We start from the raw sequence: 16909 nt of genomic DNA on the forward strand, positions 1-16909 counted from the left end.
CCACCACACAAGTCAAATTTGGACTAAACACAATAAAACTTCACTTATCGTTCTTGAGCCAGGGAGCCCTAAGCAACGAATGCCAACACTATGACCATAATTTGCGAGGGAGTAGGGAGGCACGTCACTGTTCCCAGAATTGGGCGAGCCGCTCCTGCCAAGGTACCAAAACCCGTATTCCCCACCACGCTGATTCTCTAGAGGAGCTGCCGCGAATGAGAGATATATCCGGACTAAGAATGGCATGACATTTGCTCCCCACCCACACTCTCCAACCTTAGAATGATACCACCTATCACACTAGCTAGAGAATTCCTCCCTCGGATCCCATGGCCAAATTGTCTGCAAGTTCCAGTTCTATGAACGCCCGTATGTGACGAACTTGCCCTGAACTGCCACCCCAAGCCACAACCTAAGCCAGTACGCCAAAAACCCACAAATTTGTCTCGCCCAACACTCTTTCCTCATCGCCCAATGTTTACAACTAACCAACCTCCTACCTCTACCTCTGCAGTGCATTATGTAATACTCGCAGGGAGCGAGGTCCAGGTCCCAATGACGCGTTAATTCGTTCGTGCAACGTGTGGAGGCCTATCTGACTCCACTATCCAATGCACCGCCATTTGTCCCTCACCGTGATCACCCCCATCGGGGAGAAATATGTTGGCCAAAACAAATTAAAAAAAAAAAAATCTAAAAATTAAATAACTATACAAAATATTTAAATAATGTCTGCTCATAAAATAAAAATAAAAAAAAAATAAAAAAAATAAAAAAAATAAAATTTGCAAGTGAAGAAATTGGATCCCTCTCGGCTCATGTTAGATCCGTATTTAAGATGGATCTATACTGGTTTATCCCATCACAAATTCTCCTCAAATCCATCACAAATTTTAATCAAAATAAAGATTATTGCTCCATATCTGCGATCACACTTTCCTGGAACCGAAACACTTTATCAAGCTTACGCACCAAGTGAAATTGTTACATTGGATTTCACCAAAACAACGAAACCATAAAACCGTTGTGCTACTTTATGGGATCCAAACAAATTAGAAATATCATGATTTTCGTTTCATCATCCAATGAGGACCAAACTTAAATAATGCTTCATGTATGAACTAAAACTTTGAACCAAACCAAACATTTGCTCTTACATCGAACCAAAAACCACATATCAAACTTCGAGCTAGAACATCACATCAATGTCGAACAAGCCAACCCCAAAAATAATAAGCAGTTAAGCCTAAGGATTAGCCCTTAAACAATCCATAAAGCTCTACCTCAGCCAACGAAAATATAAGAGAAAATATATCTTGAACTTCCATCAAAAAATGACCTCACTCCAAATGTGTGTTTTGCTCCTGCACTTAGATAGAAATAGCTCGAGGCTTGCATTAGAGAGTGACAAAATGAGAGAGTAATATCAGTGTTCCACGGGGACACGTCCCCCAGGTTCGGGTGCGTGCACCCCTCGCACCCCATGCCCCTGGGACGGGGGGACTTTTGGGGGACGCAAGGGGGGACGTTTCCCCAGTGTGGGGAAGCGACTCCCTAAAAGGGGGACGACTGGGTGTCCCTCCTCGAAATGGGTTATGCGTCCTGTTAGCGCTTGGAATTCACCTAGGCTGAGATAGACAAACTCTCAAGGCTACATCAAACCATTTCACCTCGTAGCTAGCCCTACGAGGTATGAGAAGGCTCTCTCGGGTCAGATTCGGTAGATCTTTCAATATTATAAGCTGACCAATTAGGAATAAAGATTTTAGGCTAGTAAATCGATAAGGGAGGTTGATTTAAAGATTTTTGGGGTTTTGGTGGCAATTGGAGGGAGTGCAATTCAGGGTGCAGGGATTGGGCTCAGTTTTTGCAAGGGGATCTTTGGGGCAAGGTAGGAGTGAGTGCTGATGCCTTAATCTGAGATGGATGATCAGGAATGATAGAAGAGGAGCTAAAGAGGGCAAACAACAACTTTGAATCCTCTTTAGACAGTGGAAAACATAGATATTGAACAAAATTAAAAGCTGAGCATGGCATGCATGAATTCAAGCTTTATCACTTCATCTGTTCAATTAGCAGCAAAGAAAGAGATGGAACACATAAACACACTTACAATAACATGTAGAGAACACACCATCAACACAACAATCCACAAGAATCCACAATGATGTCTGCAAAACCCTGGCCTTCCTTTTCCTTAAATTGCAGTAATAGATGTACAATACACAATAAAAACTTTCTCCCACAAGAGTCCAACCATGAAAATGAGAAGGAGAGAGCATAATATAGACCATCTAGACCATCTAACTCCTTTCCCCGCCTCTAGGGGTCGAGCTCAGCTTCCTAGGAGCAGTTTGAACTAATTCTAAACTAAGAACTAGAAAATAGGCAGCCAAACAACTTGCCTCTATTACTTAGCTAACTCATCCATGCATTAATTTTTCACTTTTTACATCATGGAAGCTTCTAGAAGGGTAAAGAGAGATAAAATCTATCAAAGTGCCATGAAAATATTACATTTATCCATCATCTACAAGTAAAAATGGTCAACCATAGTCAAAACAGTGTTTTTTGACAAAAAAGGTCAATTCTGGTAAAGCTGGCTCGAATGGTCGCGCCCCTTTGCAGCTACTTTTGAGTGGGTTCCACTGATCCAAATCAGGTGCAAGATGACTCATTGGAAAGCTTGGTCTGTCTACTTTCCATCCCAAGTGGAATTTCTGAATTTGGAGTTGTTTTGCCCCCTCAAAAACCATTTCTCCCAAGGTCACTTTCTGCAACTCAAAAAGTGGGCAGAAAGTCATTTTTTTGATGTATTTTGAGCTTTTGGAGGCTCAAATCTCAAAATCAGGCTTCTCCCAAGTATTGGTAATTTTTCTCTTTGCATGCCCTTTCCAAAAATGCCAAGTTTTCAAAATTCCGAGCAGTCCTCCAAAATGGTCTCACCCGGGGTGAGACCATTCCACGGGAAAAACCTGTAAATTGCACAAAAAATTCACAAATGACAAAATTTTCTCCAAATTTCTTGAAATTTGGGCTGGGAGTCCCCAATAAAGTACCATGCTCAGTCAAAGAGGCTTTGACCAAAATTTGGAGTGGATCGGGCGTTTTCCTTCGTTTTTGTGCTTTGGCCAACCGTCCTTGGAGCACCTTCGTTCTCGCCGGTATTTTTGACATTTCTCTCAAACCATGACACCTGTGTAAAAAGTGAAAGAGGTTTTTCTTCCTTGGCATGTTTTGGACAAAAACCTCTCTCAGTTTTTCAAAATTCATCTTTGATTGCTCAGAAACAGCTTTTGAGTGAAACTTGTCCCGATGTGTGAAACAAGGGATTTTGTCGAAATGGAGCGAAATGAAGGGGATAGAGGGCTTCTAAATTCTTGGGGAAATTTTTGGGAGTGGGGAGGGATGTTAGGAAGCAGGGGAAAGTGGAATCTCAGAGATTGAGTGAGGAGAAGGGGTCGAAAAGGACGAAACACAGGCCCAACCTAGAAAATTGCCAGGTTGTAGCTAGAAACTAGGGTTTGTGCAAAAATGAGGAATTTGGGGGATCTGAGTGTTGGGAAGTGTTTGATAAGGTAGGTGAAGGGTAGGGGAAGGTGTATGAACATCAGGAAACAAGTTTTTCCGATGATTTGTCCGCCCAAGAGAAACTGCCTTCAAAACCCTAAGAGAGGGAAATGACCTTGCCTGGGCGCAACTGAAGCATGAACAAGGTATCAAATGACTCATTAGACACTGAGATGATAATGACAACCCTATGAATGATAATACACTCAGCTGAATGATGACATAGACTGACATTTGGGCAACTTTGAACAGAGTGAAAGCAAACCCTAGACCTAATGCTTAGTGACCAAATTTTGCTTGAAAACTCTTTGAAATGACAAAATTTGACCTTGACACTTCAAAATAACTTTGTAAGAGCACATTTGATCACTGGAGGAAGGCTGGAAAGACTGACACTAACACGTCCCCTCTTAAATTTGCTTGTAAACAATGATTTATGACAGGGAAAACGTAGTATTTGACCATATTTCGCTACTAATGCTATGCTATTCATGGTAATGTTAAATTCTTAAAGTAAAAGTGACATTCTCCTTTATCTTTCATTTTCATCCTTTTACTTAAATTTTTAACATTACCATGAAATGACTCAGGATGTTTGAGAGTGGTTCTGACCTCATTGGATTTCATATGGAGAAAGTAGAATTTTAGATCTCACTCAAAATCCAGCAAACTTAACAGTTTTTTAGGAATTCAAAATTCGATGGAGTGCAATGTTTCCATTGCATTTTGTCATGTACAAGGGTATGGAATTAGTATTTAATCAAGAGCACCAAGTCCTCTGTGTACTTTAGAGTGACTTTTAGACTCATCACTCCATTGTTTTTGAGTTCTAGTTATATCAATTTACTATTCCAGTCTTTAGATCAATTTTCCAGGAATTCAGGATTTGATGGAGTGCAATGTTTCCATTGCATTTTGTCATGTACAAGGGTATGGAATTAGTATTTAATCAAGAGCATCAAGCCCTATGTGTACTTTAGAGTGACTTTTAGTCTCATCACTCCATTGTTTTTGAGTTTTAGTTATATCAATTTACTATTTCAGTCTTTAGATTTCAGTATGCATTATAGTCTATTTTGCTTAGTACTAATTAGATTCTAGAATGATAAATGAAGAATTTTAATTTTAAATCAATTTAGAATCTAGAATGATGAATGATGAACTTAATTTTTAAACCAATGTAGATTCGAAAATGGTGAATAATGAATATTGAATATGGATCAAAGTATTTCATTATTTAATTCAATTATGTATGTATCATTCTATTTATGTTTTCATTATTGAATATGAATTTGAAATATATATATACATATATATTAAAAAGGAAAAAAATTATATACCCCAACGTCCCCCCGTCCCCCTTAAATTTCCCTAAAATTTGAGGGTACTCCCACACGTCCCCCTTGTGCGTCTCCCCGCACCCGCGTCTCCCCATCCCAGAGTCTTGGTGGAACATTGAGTAATATAAGAATTAATAAATAGTGAGGGAGGGATCTTCTAGAGGACCATCTTGGCCTTATTTCTGGATGTTGACCTTACAAAAATAAATCTGATTTTTCAAAATTTAACAATTACGAAGCCAAATATTAATGATGATAAAGGAGGGTGGACTTAACGTAATTTAATGTATTTTTCAAAAGGTTTTCAACCAAGACCGATTTGACAACTTTCCTTCAAAATTAAAATTTTATTGTACTCCTTAATCTGGGCAGATTTTAGGGTCCTTGACCATAACTTTAGGGCATTATCTTTAGTAAGCATATCACTATAATCAAGAGGAACCACGAGGCATGCCACTTACTGTTGGAATCAACATGACTAGGATTATCAAATGATGATGGTATTGTAAGCAAAAATACTGATCTTCACACCCAAATTCCTCATCAAACGCAGACCAACATGGACACAATGTAGGAGCTCCTCATCCTTCCAGGGTTTTTGACTTGTGGGACTTCCAATGAATGTAATCCATAGATGAATATTAAGAGCGTTCAAGGACAATGTTGGCATCAATGATAATTCTATTCAACAGTTATATGATGATTTTATTTTTATTAATAAAACCACAAATAATTTTTTCAAACAAAAATCATAATATACAAATCACATTAAAATAAATAATTAATAATGATTCGTATGAGTAACCATGATACTTCAAAATATATAATTAATAAACAGATACAAATTTAATAAATTTAATTAATAAACATATAATTAGAAATTAAGAATATTCTTATATATGGAGTTGTGGAATATATATAAAATATAAATTGTAGCTATAATTAGGATTCAATTTACCATGTAAATTAAATAATAATTCATATTCATAACATTTTTTTTTCCAAGTAAAGAAATCAACCTCCGTCTTAACTCAAAGGTAAGAATTACATTGCTTTTTTCCGGGGAAAATAGAGTTCGTAATTTCTATTATGAAGTAGTAATAGAGATTACATGTTGTAGATGCCAAGGCATATGCATATGTGTGGTATTGACCACAGTTCTGAAATGTTACAAAAAATACATTCAATAGGTGTCTCTTGGATACGAAAGGACTGTATCCATACAATATAAACAGAAATATAACTTAGAGTTCAGTAGAGAAGCAAAGAGTGAGGTATAACCTCCGGTCATGTACTGAAACAAAAATAACAGTGACTGTCATGTAAAGCCGATATGTACAAAATGTTCTGTATATCCAAAATTTTTAGATGGGGAAGCCGCCCCCTTGTTGGAGACCATCAATATACGGACGATGATAAAACCTGTGCATCCCATCTGGACTGTATGCTTCAATCATCCAATCACCTAAAGGCCGATCCGCCGCTTCTTTCGAGAGCCGGTCAGCAGTTGAATTTCAAGAATTACATTGCTATTAGTAGTCCAACCCACAATTATATTCACTTAAGAGTTTTTTCCTCAGGCTAAATCCATTACAATAATATTCATCCACCAAACTACTCAAGATAACCCAATTGATATCATAAGCATTATACTTCACAACTTCATATTTAAATTTAATTAATAAACATATATAAACTTAATACTACAATTATATATCTATTTTAATAAAAAAATATTTCTATATATAAAGATGTGAAATATATATAAATATAAATAATATTATTAAGAACCAACATAGATCCATTTTAAATCCACATTTACTAAGCACTGAAAGGATTCAAATCTCTTGAGGTACAAACCTTTCCTCAATTTTGTGCTCAAAACTAGGTTTTCATCTTGAGAGATTTGATCCCTCTTGGCACTTGGTAGATCATTATTTAATATGGATCTATGTTGGTAGCTAATATCTAAAACAAACTACCTAAGGTTGAGGGAACTAACAAGCCACCGATGCCAAAACTACGAAGACCTTAGAATGACAAATCCACATTCAATGATGAACTAGAAGGCATTATCTAGAATCATAGGAAAGCCAATGACAAACTGACAACATAAACAATAAAGCCAAGAGTCCACCATATCTACTTTCACCATCAATACCATAATCACTAAGACCTAACATGAAAAAATTACAATGACAAGTGAATCTCCCAACAACAAAGAGACAAACAAGGGCTTTGCAACGCAACCATTGGATAATGACAACCTTGCTACCATTCATAACACTTGACTAAATACCACAAGGTCAATGCCATAAATAAATGAGTAATAAAACTTCAGAATGGCAAGCCAATCAATAATGGACCTTCAACACACCCACTCCTACCACCAACCGCACAACCACAATATGATAAATCCATAACAAGCAACAAGCCAAAAGAAAGAGTAACACCATCCACAACTACAAAGACGCCAATGTGATGAATCTATGACAGGTGATAAGCTAGTGACGCAACACAACATTGTCTATGACAACAATAACCCAACATTTACTTAATGCCATAAATGACTAAGGCAATAATTCACTGCATCCACTCTCAAAATATTAAAACCTTCTCGTGAGAAACCCACAATAATAAACATGCCTTACATCATTGAAGAAATGAGCAAGGACTTTGTGAGATTGCATTCACTCTTGCTTAAAACCCTATCCAACCATTGCATTCACTCTTGCTTAAAATCATATCCAACCATTGCATTCACTCCATCATTTAGTGCATTTAACATCAATATGTTGTTAAGACACTAAGAGCTCATGCATCTAGATCATTAAATTTATTCCATTTTCTTCTAACCTCTTGGCACCAACCCTTTGAGATAGAATCACATTTCCCTTGCTTCTCTAATCACAATGAACAAAAATCATTGACTCGCCTAATTAACTTTAAAAAATTCTCATTATAAAGTTTATCAAAACCTCTATAAATTATATCATATACACAATACTAACCCTACGAGGTGGATGCTTTAATCACGTCAATGACTAATTAGATTCTTTGTCAAACATGGCTCATTGGTTGTGCCGAGAGGCGCTCTATAGCCCAATATAGGGGATATATATAGGTGTAATATAAGCAAACATGGATTTACATCAACATTTTTAAATGTCGACTTAATATGTTGAAAAAATGTTAAAGTTACATGTTATTTCTATCTATTTTTTTTATGTAAAGACTTACTTAAATTATGGTGGGAAGTCACTAATGGTAAATATGTTATTTACATGAATATGTGCTATTTTCAAGAATTTTATTGTTAGATTAAAAAATCACTACACAAATATCTAAAAATCACGCATGAGTATTGAAACCACATCCTTAAATTATGACATAAAATATATGATGCACTTTTTCTCGTAGAAAAAGTCGCAATTTATATTCATATTGAAATAAATTACATTTTGTAGATGCTTTGAGCATATACAGATAGCTGTCCATGAATAGGACGAGTACACTGTTAAATAAATATAAAAAAAGTTAACAATTACTTCAAGCCTATACTTTTCTGCCTTTCTTCTTCTCCACCCTACGCCACCCCTGAGAGTCGGAAGGGGGAACAATGATGGCCTGTGTGTATTCTTGTGTGTTCACTGGTGGTTCTTTGTCGGATTCTGATCCTTTTGATCCATGAGTTCTTTTGTTGCCGCTAACTTCCAGCTGTGGCCTTTCCTGCTGCCTAAATTGGTCCTCCGATTGAGGGTCTGGTGCTTTTTCTTCCTGTGTGCCATTCTGTTCCATATTTGTATCAGGTTCCTCTTGGTTCACTTTATTCTCCGGCTGAAAGTCCTCTTCTTCCAGCGGTTCTGTATTCTACCAGCCATTTGGCCTTTTTCGCTGTTTCTTGTTTCCTTTTGCATTCTTTCTGGCCAGTGGGCACGAAACATAAAATATATGATGCACTTATTCATATGACATTATATTATGCAAAGGCTACAATAAGACCTTTAAGTTACGATTTAATCAAATATTTGAAAAATATTGTTTTTATTATTAATATTGAAATTTATTTATTTATTTATTTTTTTTTAGAGTTAAATATTATAAGTTGCATTGGGCAATGCTAAACTAATAATGGTCAATAGGCAAATCTATTACTAGAGTCCTGCCTTAGCAAGGACTAATAACAAGTATATAACCATATTTAAAGCTAGTTAATAAGCACATAAAAACTTAATACTTATAATACACTTACATTATAACAAGAATCTTGACCATGGATATTCACCCCCACTTTTCCATGGATATTATTAATTTGTAAATAGGCTTTGTTACAATACCATGTGTTATCACTACCACATGCCCAAAACCATAACTCATTTCACATTTTAATTTTATTTTATAAATCTAAAAGAAAAAAGTTATACTTTTGAGATATATCTAAACCCTCACTACTACTAAAAATATTTCATGGATATTCCTTAGAGATTAAATCAACGTTTTAATAAAATGAAAAATGATAATACTTTTAATGAATTTAAGCTTCTGTGATCCATATCAAGTTTATTGAGAAATGTTTTCAGCGATAATCACATCAAAACTCATTTGTCGATGCATTTCAAACCAACAAGTATGGTTCATCTTGTCCTGATGATGAACCACACTCGTTGGTTCGAAACACGTCGACAAATGAATTTTGATGTGATTATCGCCGAAAACATTTCTCAATTAAAAAAATAATACTTTTATTTATATAGATGTGAAATTTATATGATGATGATGATGATGATGCTTTTGCTGATGATTAACATCTACTAACACCACTATGGTCCATGAGACCTTAAGAAAGAAATTAATTGAAACTCTCTAACATTTTATTTCTATGATCGAAAATAAGGAAAATAAACATTACACAATCACTTTAGTTTTGCTAACTTAGCAAGTTAAGAAGGTTAGTAAATGTTTGAAGCTCAAGGGATTTGATTCTTTTCAACCCTTGGTAGATCAAGAGTTAAGATGGACCTACGCTGAGCAAATTAAAATCATTATGAACATGAATTATTATTATTATTATTATTTTTAACCTTGGTGGATCTATAACTTGTTAAAGTAATCTAGGTAAGACCCAAGATCACATCTAACGACTACCACTATAACAGCAGGAGTATATCCAACGACCCATAAATGAAAAAAAAATTATAACTTCACAACCAAAAATATCCCTAAAATCATTATAATCATAAGAAGCCAAAGCATTAAACAACTCTTTCTTTAGCTAAAAAGGTTTTGATGGGTGGGCAACGATCTTGCATTTGCTACTAAAGTCTAAAACACTAGTGTATCATTGGCTTCCTTCTAGCGTAATCCCTTTTAATTATTTAGCAATAGAAACAGTGTGTATAATGTCGAAACCATTTCACACCGCAATGAAAATAGAACAACTTTATCCTTAAGTTCGATGATTATAAATTTCGATCAAGAAAAATGTTTGAATGCCAATATAAAAAAATGCAAAGAAAAAGGAAAAGCCTGAAGGTGTAGACTTCGTGTCTTCACACTTGTGTCTCCTTACTTTCAAAAGCCTTCGAGCGCTAACGGTTGGCCATCGCAAAAGCCTTCGAGCGCTAACGGTTGGCCGTCGTCGAGCATTCTCTGGGCACCCCCTTGTTGATCGCGTGTTCGAATCGAGAGAGGCCATCTCCTCAGGTAGTAGTACACGGAGCTGGCAAATTATTTCCTTCGTTTATGCTTCCTCTCTTCTTCGTTTATTGCATTGTTTCTTCCCATAGACACTCAGAGTCCCCAGCTACAGCTTCGACTGCAGTCTCCGAGCGCTAGGAATTAGCGTGGTGATCAATCTGCTAAAGTAAGTCCATACACTTGCCTGTACTGTATAGTGTTTGATTTCTCTTTAGGCCGGACTCTGGATTTATCTATTGTTGTTTATTATGTTCGGGTTGGGACTCGAACACAGGAATCCCATACTTAAACAATGTGCATTACTGGAGCAGTTAAAGAAATTGAAAAGTAAAACTCTGTACTTAAAATTTAACAAAATTTAATGGAGTGATGGTCACTTTCAATAAATTGAGGAGGGTTTATGAAGATTTAACAATTTATTCAATGCTTGTCATCGTATTCCGTTAGAAATTGAGTGAAAATTAAGGAAGCTTCGAGGATCACACTTTATCTAAAGGCGGTTCTGCAGGAGGGTCGCTTTTAATAAATTGAACAGGGTTTACGAAGATTTAGAAATTTATTCACTACTTGTCATCGCATTCCGTTAAAAGTTAAGTGAAGGAAAACCCGAAGACAAACTTTGTAGATTTTTGTACTTTTAAGGGAAAATTAAGGAAGCTTCGAGGGTCACACTTCATATAAATGTGCTTTTGCACCGTCTCTTAAGGTAAATAAAGTGGAGCAGCGCATATAAACTATATTAAAGTAAGGGTTAGTTCTCCTCCCTTGATCTCTCCCACTAGAGGAACATATTTTTCAGATTGCGATTTTGTAAATTTTAATTACTACAGTACATTTTGACCTACTTTAACAAGGGCTATTACGGAGAGAAAGTTAGAGCTGCTCTATTTATTTATTCTTTTAAACATTATTCTGTTAAATAAAACGGTCAAGGATGAAGCCTCATCCTTTAGTTTTGGCGAAATATTATTGTGCTTGGCAATATCTTGAATGATCTTTATAAAATAGTTGGTAAAGCCTATTCTAATTGTATTTTAGAACCCTTGTAGATGCCATGTTTCCCAATAATACACCTTTGTCATTTTTCAGATAGTCTCACCCTTAAAATTGGCAACTAGGGCCAAACTCCATATGAGTCACATTATTTATGGCAGCTGATATTTTTATTGGATTCCTCTTTCCGAGGGGTGTAGGATTGATCTATAGATCATTTGATTCCGACATGTATATATGGAGATATGAATTGATTTATATTCTTGACAATTTGTCAAGGTCGGCCATCAAGCAAAATAGTTATTTTCACCCCCAACTTAACCTCAACGTTGCATATAAAAGGAGGAGACCTCATGGCTTCATTTCACCATCTCATCCATTCATCCTTCTCTCTCCTCTCTTGTTTGGGTACGCATAGCTGGAGCAGAACCTCTCACACGTGCGAAGAAGGAAGTCTGATTTTCTGTTTAGGGCAGCGTTGACTGAGTTTGACCAAAGCTGCAGGAGGGTTTTGGACAGCGTTGACTCTCCTTGAGTGCGGATTGGGTTAGGCTGCCTCTCCTTGGCAGGCCACAGTTCTGGACAGCCTTCTTGACCTCTCTTTGACCCTGCGTTGACCAACGTTGACTGTGCTAGGGCTGGCCGCAGGCTTGACTGCTGTTGACCGAAGTTTGACAGGGATTTTTGGACTGTTTTGGCTGCTTCTCCTTGCTGTTGGAGGCCGAGTTGTCTGGGCTATTGACCGAGCTGATTGGAGGTCAAATCTGACCTGTTTGACCAGCTTTGACTTTGCTGGTTAGGGTTTGCTGTTGCTGTCATAAAATATCAGTTTTGTATATTTGTACTATCTCTCTCTCTCTACTGAACTATTGAAGATTATAAGAAGAATTGATCAAGGATTTCCCCACATTGGGGTTTGTCCCTGTCTTTTCACATTGATAGCAGTGATACCACCAGATGGAGGAGGGGCATGATGCTTCAGAGATCAGTTTGGACAGGGTCCATGGGTGAGCAGCAGGAAGTCTAGTTCAAATCCAGTTGTTGTTCACATGGATCAATTCCTTTGCTATGGGAGCCCATAGTACAAAGTAGCAAGAAGATTGAGATGTCAGCAAGGTGTAGTCAGATCTTGAGGGGCAGATGTAGAGTTAGTTGTAGTCAAATGTGTGAGCGATAGTAGCAAAGCCAGTTAGGCGCAGTCAGGTGCTTTATAGACGATGCAAAGTTAGTTGCAGTCAAAGGACTCAAAGGGACAATTGCATATCCAGATGCAGTGACATAGTAGATCTGTGGAGATCGAGTTTTCAACTGTACTTGTAGGAAATTTGCGTAATTGGAGGCAGTGCGAATCGCCTAGTTTCAGGTTACAAGTGTAGTTCTAGCTAGAGTGAGATTCCATGAGGGATTTTCCATCGAGGAGAGATTTTCCAGTTATGTTCTAGAGGGAGATCAAGTGAGATCAGATTCACTATTGCAGTATTTGCAACATCAGCGCAATATAACTTATAAGTAGCAAAGCAGTAGCAACAACAGTGTGAGATAAATCAGAGTATGTGCAGTGTTGATAGACAATGTTTGCTAGATTGACCTCTTCACAGTGATTTCCAGTGACAGAGAGTCAAATTAGTGTGCGATGTGAAGAAAGGAGGTGTAACAGATGTTAGACATCAGCAACGTGGTTAGTCCAACTACAAGTTATAAATGAGAGATGATGGGGAGAACACCTTCCTTGTTAAGAGGGAGTGTTAGCTTATGGATTTGGGGTAGCATCAGACAAGTTTTCTAGTCTTTAAGGTGTTAGAGAGGGTCTAACTTAGGAATTGATTAATTAATGGCCATTAATTGAGGAAATCGACTTTTGCTCTAGAGACTTCCAGAAAAGTGTATTGATGGAGTCAAATTGATCTTAGCCATCGATCGCGATTAGATCTTGGTCGTTGATGCTCCATCGAAAGATTATAAGAGCAAGTCAATTGGGATGGAGATAGAAATAGTTGTGGAGCAAGGGAGCAAGGCAGTGCGAATTACCCAGTGCATAGTATTCAGTGAGGGAACAATTCGCGCTTGAGAGTAGCAGGGGTTGCAGTAGGGAGAATTCTCTAGAGAATTTCTTAGGTGGTTTTCTAGTTTCGGTGTCAGGGAAGGAAGGCCGAATTATCCAGCAGGGAGGCCGAATTTTGTAGTGCGAGTTTCCCAGTTCTGTAGTGTGAGCTGCCGAGAGAGGGATTGATTCAGTAGCTAGTGGCTGGATCAAGTCCCGAGAGGCCCAGCGAATTTATCCCAGAGGTAGAGGCAGGTAGGATGACTTGGCAGGAGGTGTTTCTGGGGTAGTGCGAAAGTCCTAGAGGCTTTAGTGCGCATGTATGCCTAGTGGTGTGAGTGCTAGGGAGAGTGTGAGTGGCCAAGGAGAGTCCAGGTTGATTTACTAAGAGGGAGAAGGGTCCTCCCAGTATTTTTCCAGTGAGATAAAGTTATTGGAGTTGAGCGAGGAAGGCCAACAATTGTAATTCTCCATATTTGTTGCATAATAAAATAAACCCTCCTCTGCTGCACTAGTTTTCTCTTCGGCATTTTTCTGGGGACGTTTAGTCCAAAATAATTGTGTCAAATTTTATGCATGCACATCTATTTCTTAGTTCCTTATTTTACTAACACAATGTATCTTATTTGTGAAGAATGCATCAATGAATTATTTGCTATTTGCCGTAAACAAATAAACTGCTAATCAGTTTGGAGAATAATATCTAGTTGGTGCATTCGAGGAAATTTCACAGGCGCTTGAAAAGCCTCCACTTGTTATAATCTTGTTTTGTTAATCGAATCCAATGAAGACTAGGAAATTAGAATTGGCCTCCCTCAAATGTTTGGTCAGTGTTCCAAATTGAATTAATCACGAACCTTGGGTCTTCGAATGATAGGAATCGAGCATGTACTGTGTGGGGCATCCCTGTTCGACTTCCAATTCTATTTGAAATTTCGCTTGATTAAATCACATAGGGTAGATCTATTTTGTCTTTTCTAGTTGATGGTTGTTGTGAGTGGGTTGGATGTTCCTTTGAAAAAACACTTGCATGGGTTTCTGACATTGTTTTTATGGCAGATGGGGCAAAGTTAGCTATTAATAATTTCATTTGCGGCTAGCTCCAAAATTGGGTTTTGCCAATTAGTAGCCATTGCGACAGCTATTGTTGAAAGTGTTGAGAAACCAATAAGCTAGCAATTAGGGTTGATTTCTCTTACTTGATAATTGCTTGTGAATATTTGTTGGCTTCTTATTTTCTTTTATTATGTTCTCTTCATCAAACAATTACCAAAACATAAAACAAGAAGATCATAAAAGACAAAGAACACAAAAATGTAGGCTCCAAGTTAGGGCAAAACCCCACAAGGGGGAAAACCCAAACAACTTCTCTTCTTATAGAATCACATCAAAATGAGATATCCAAGACCCAAGACCAAGACCAAAACTGCCATAGAAATTCAAGTCAGCGCTTATTTAATCCTTCACTCAAGTCAAATCGAACAAAGTCAAAGCTGGTCAAACTTCTGAATTATGGTCACCTCCTAAAATTTCAGCCTGTTCTTGAAATTTTAGGCCCTGCAATTTCGGCCCTATACCAACTTTGAAATACCATAGAAAGTCTCGCACGTGTGGGCAAATTAGGGCAGAAAACAAACCTTTCTTTCCCCTTTGACTTCACTCTCTCTCTCTCTCCTTTTACTTCATTGATTTTCTGCTTCTTGCTTGCACAAAATTCGAATTGGTTTTCGAAATGTGGAGCACAATTGCTAATATATATAGTTGTTCGACCATATGAAGAGACACAACTTATGGGCAGGCCGACTTTTTCTTGTGGGTGACAAAATGACTCTTTTGACTCAAAATATAATTTTTCTCTTTCTTACAAATAGTCCAAATGGGACTTTCACACATGAAAATTTTTCTTTTGACTCAATAAACCCTAGAGGCTAGAAGCATGAAGAACATGCTTCAACTAGAAAAATAATTTAATTTGGAAACAATTTCAGAGGAAATCACATTGGTAGATTTAGGCCGACGCGTTTCGAACCAACCAGTGTGGTTCATCATCAGGATAAGATGATGAACCATGATGAACAACATTGGTTGGTTTGAAATGCGTCAGCTTAAATCTACCAATGTGATTTCTTCTGAAATTGTTTCCAAATTAAATTATGGATCACAGAAGCTTGAATTCGATTAGAAAAATAATGATAATAATTTCTTTTTCTTCATTTTTCTTTTAGATGGAATATTTCCCGCTCTGATACAAGTACAATGATAATTATGAAGACCAAACCTAGTTACATTCATAGTTTTAAAAACCGGAACCCATGACCGGACCGACCCACCTAATAAATTGGGTTTCAAACCGGAACCGGTCAAACTGGGATTGGTTAGATCTCAATGAACTGGTTTTAAAAAAACACATGAAATAATTAATTTATAATGAAAAAACTATTTTTAAGATTTAAACCATGATTTGAAACGAATAGACACAAAATATGCGAAGTTTGCTCATATATATACCATGCAAAGGTGAATATATCAAAATGGCACCAAGTGCAATAAATATCAGCAACAAAATATATAATCAATGAGGCTCTAAATGGCATCTAGAGTCCAAAAACAAAGCCTACAAGCTATGGGACCACTGGCCTACTACAAGTCTACATATATGATATTAATGATCAACATCATCACTTGAAACTTTTCATCACGATCAAACTCAGTTGGTTGAAACTTGAGTCTTGACTCCCAAACTTTGCAACTGCTTGAGTCACAAACTTCTCTGCTAGTTCAGTGACTTGAGTCTCAAACTTCTGAAGGTATTCTGCCCTAATATGCCCTATTACTTCATTTGGTGCTCCACATGGCTTTACATGGCCTCCTATCCCAACCAAGTGTTGCTTGAACCTGTTAATACCCCCTCCTTCAATAGATTTTTGGCAATATTTGCAAATCATTTTGCCATCAATCATATCACAATGAGCCCATGCAGTATCCTTGGCTTTTGGAGGCATGGTGGCTACTACTTAGCTCAAACTCTCTGTTGTTCCACTACTCCAGCAAAAACTCAACACTCTCCAAGCTCACAATGAAGCTCACAAAAACTCTAAATGAGATGTGTGAGGCAAATGAGAGGGGAGACCTCCTTTTATTGGCTTGGAGGGGTTGTTTTTGGAGGGAAACAACCCTTATTTTCCCTCCAAACCACCTCACAAGCCTCCAAGAATGCCTCTGTTGGATCCGCGGTCGACTTGGCAATGAACTGACCGATTTATGCCCG

General features: G+C 37.4%; 1 protein-coding gene across 6 annotated transcripts in view; it reads left to right on the forward strand.

Annotated features, from left to right (window-relative positions):
• The first annotated feature begins 10414 nt into the window (after nt 1–10414).
• The window catches only part of LOC149231065 (Protein phosphatase 2C family protein), a 434498-nt gene continuing 428003 nt past the window's right edge, over nt 10415–16909 (forward strand). The window contains exons 1-2 of one of the 6 annotated variants that reach the window (XM_089379109.1): nt 10415–10616; nt 10720–10773. The gene's annotated coding sequence lies outside the window, so the exon portion shown is untranslated. Of the gene's footprint in view, nt 10774–16909 lie in introns of all 6 variants that reach the window. The other 5 variants (XM_089379108.1, XM_089379112.1, XM_089379111.1 and 2 more) reach the window with 5 other exon arrangements.

This window comes from Pinus tabuliformis, chromosome J (genome assembly GCF_031772625.1).
Source record: "Pinus tabuliformis cultivar Carrire ecotype Pingquan chromosome J, CPIR1, whole genome shotgun sequence".
Classification (NCBI taxonomy): Eukaryota; Viridiplantae; Streptophyta; class Pinopsida; order Pinales; family Pinaceae; genus Pinus; species Pinus tabuliformis.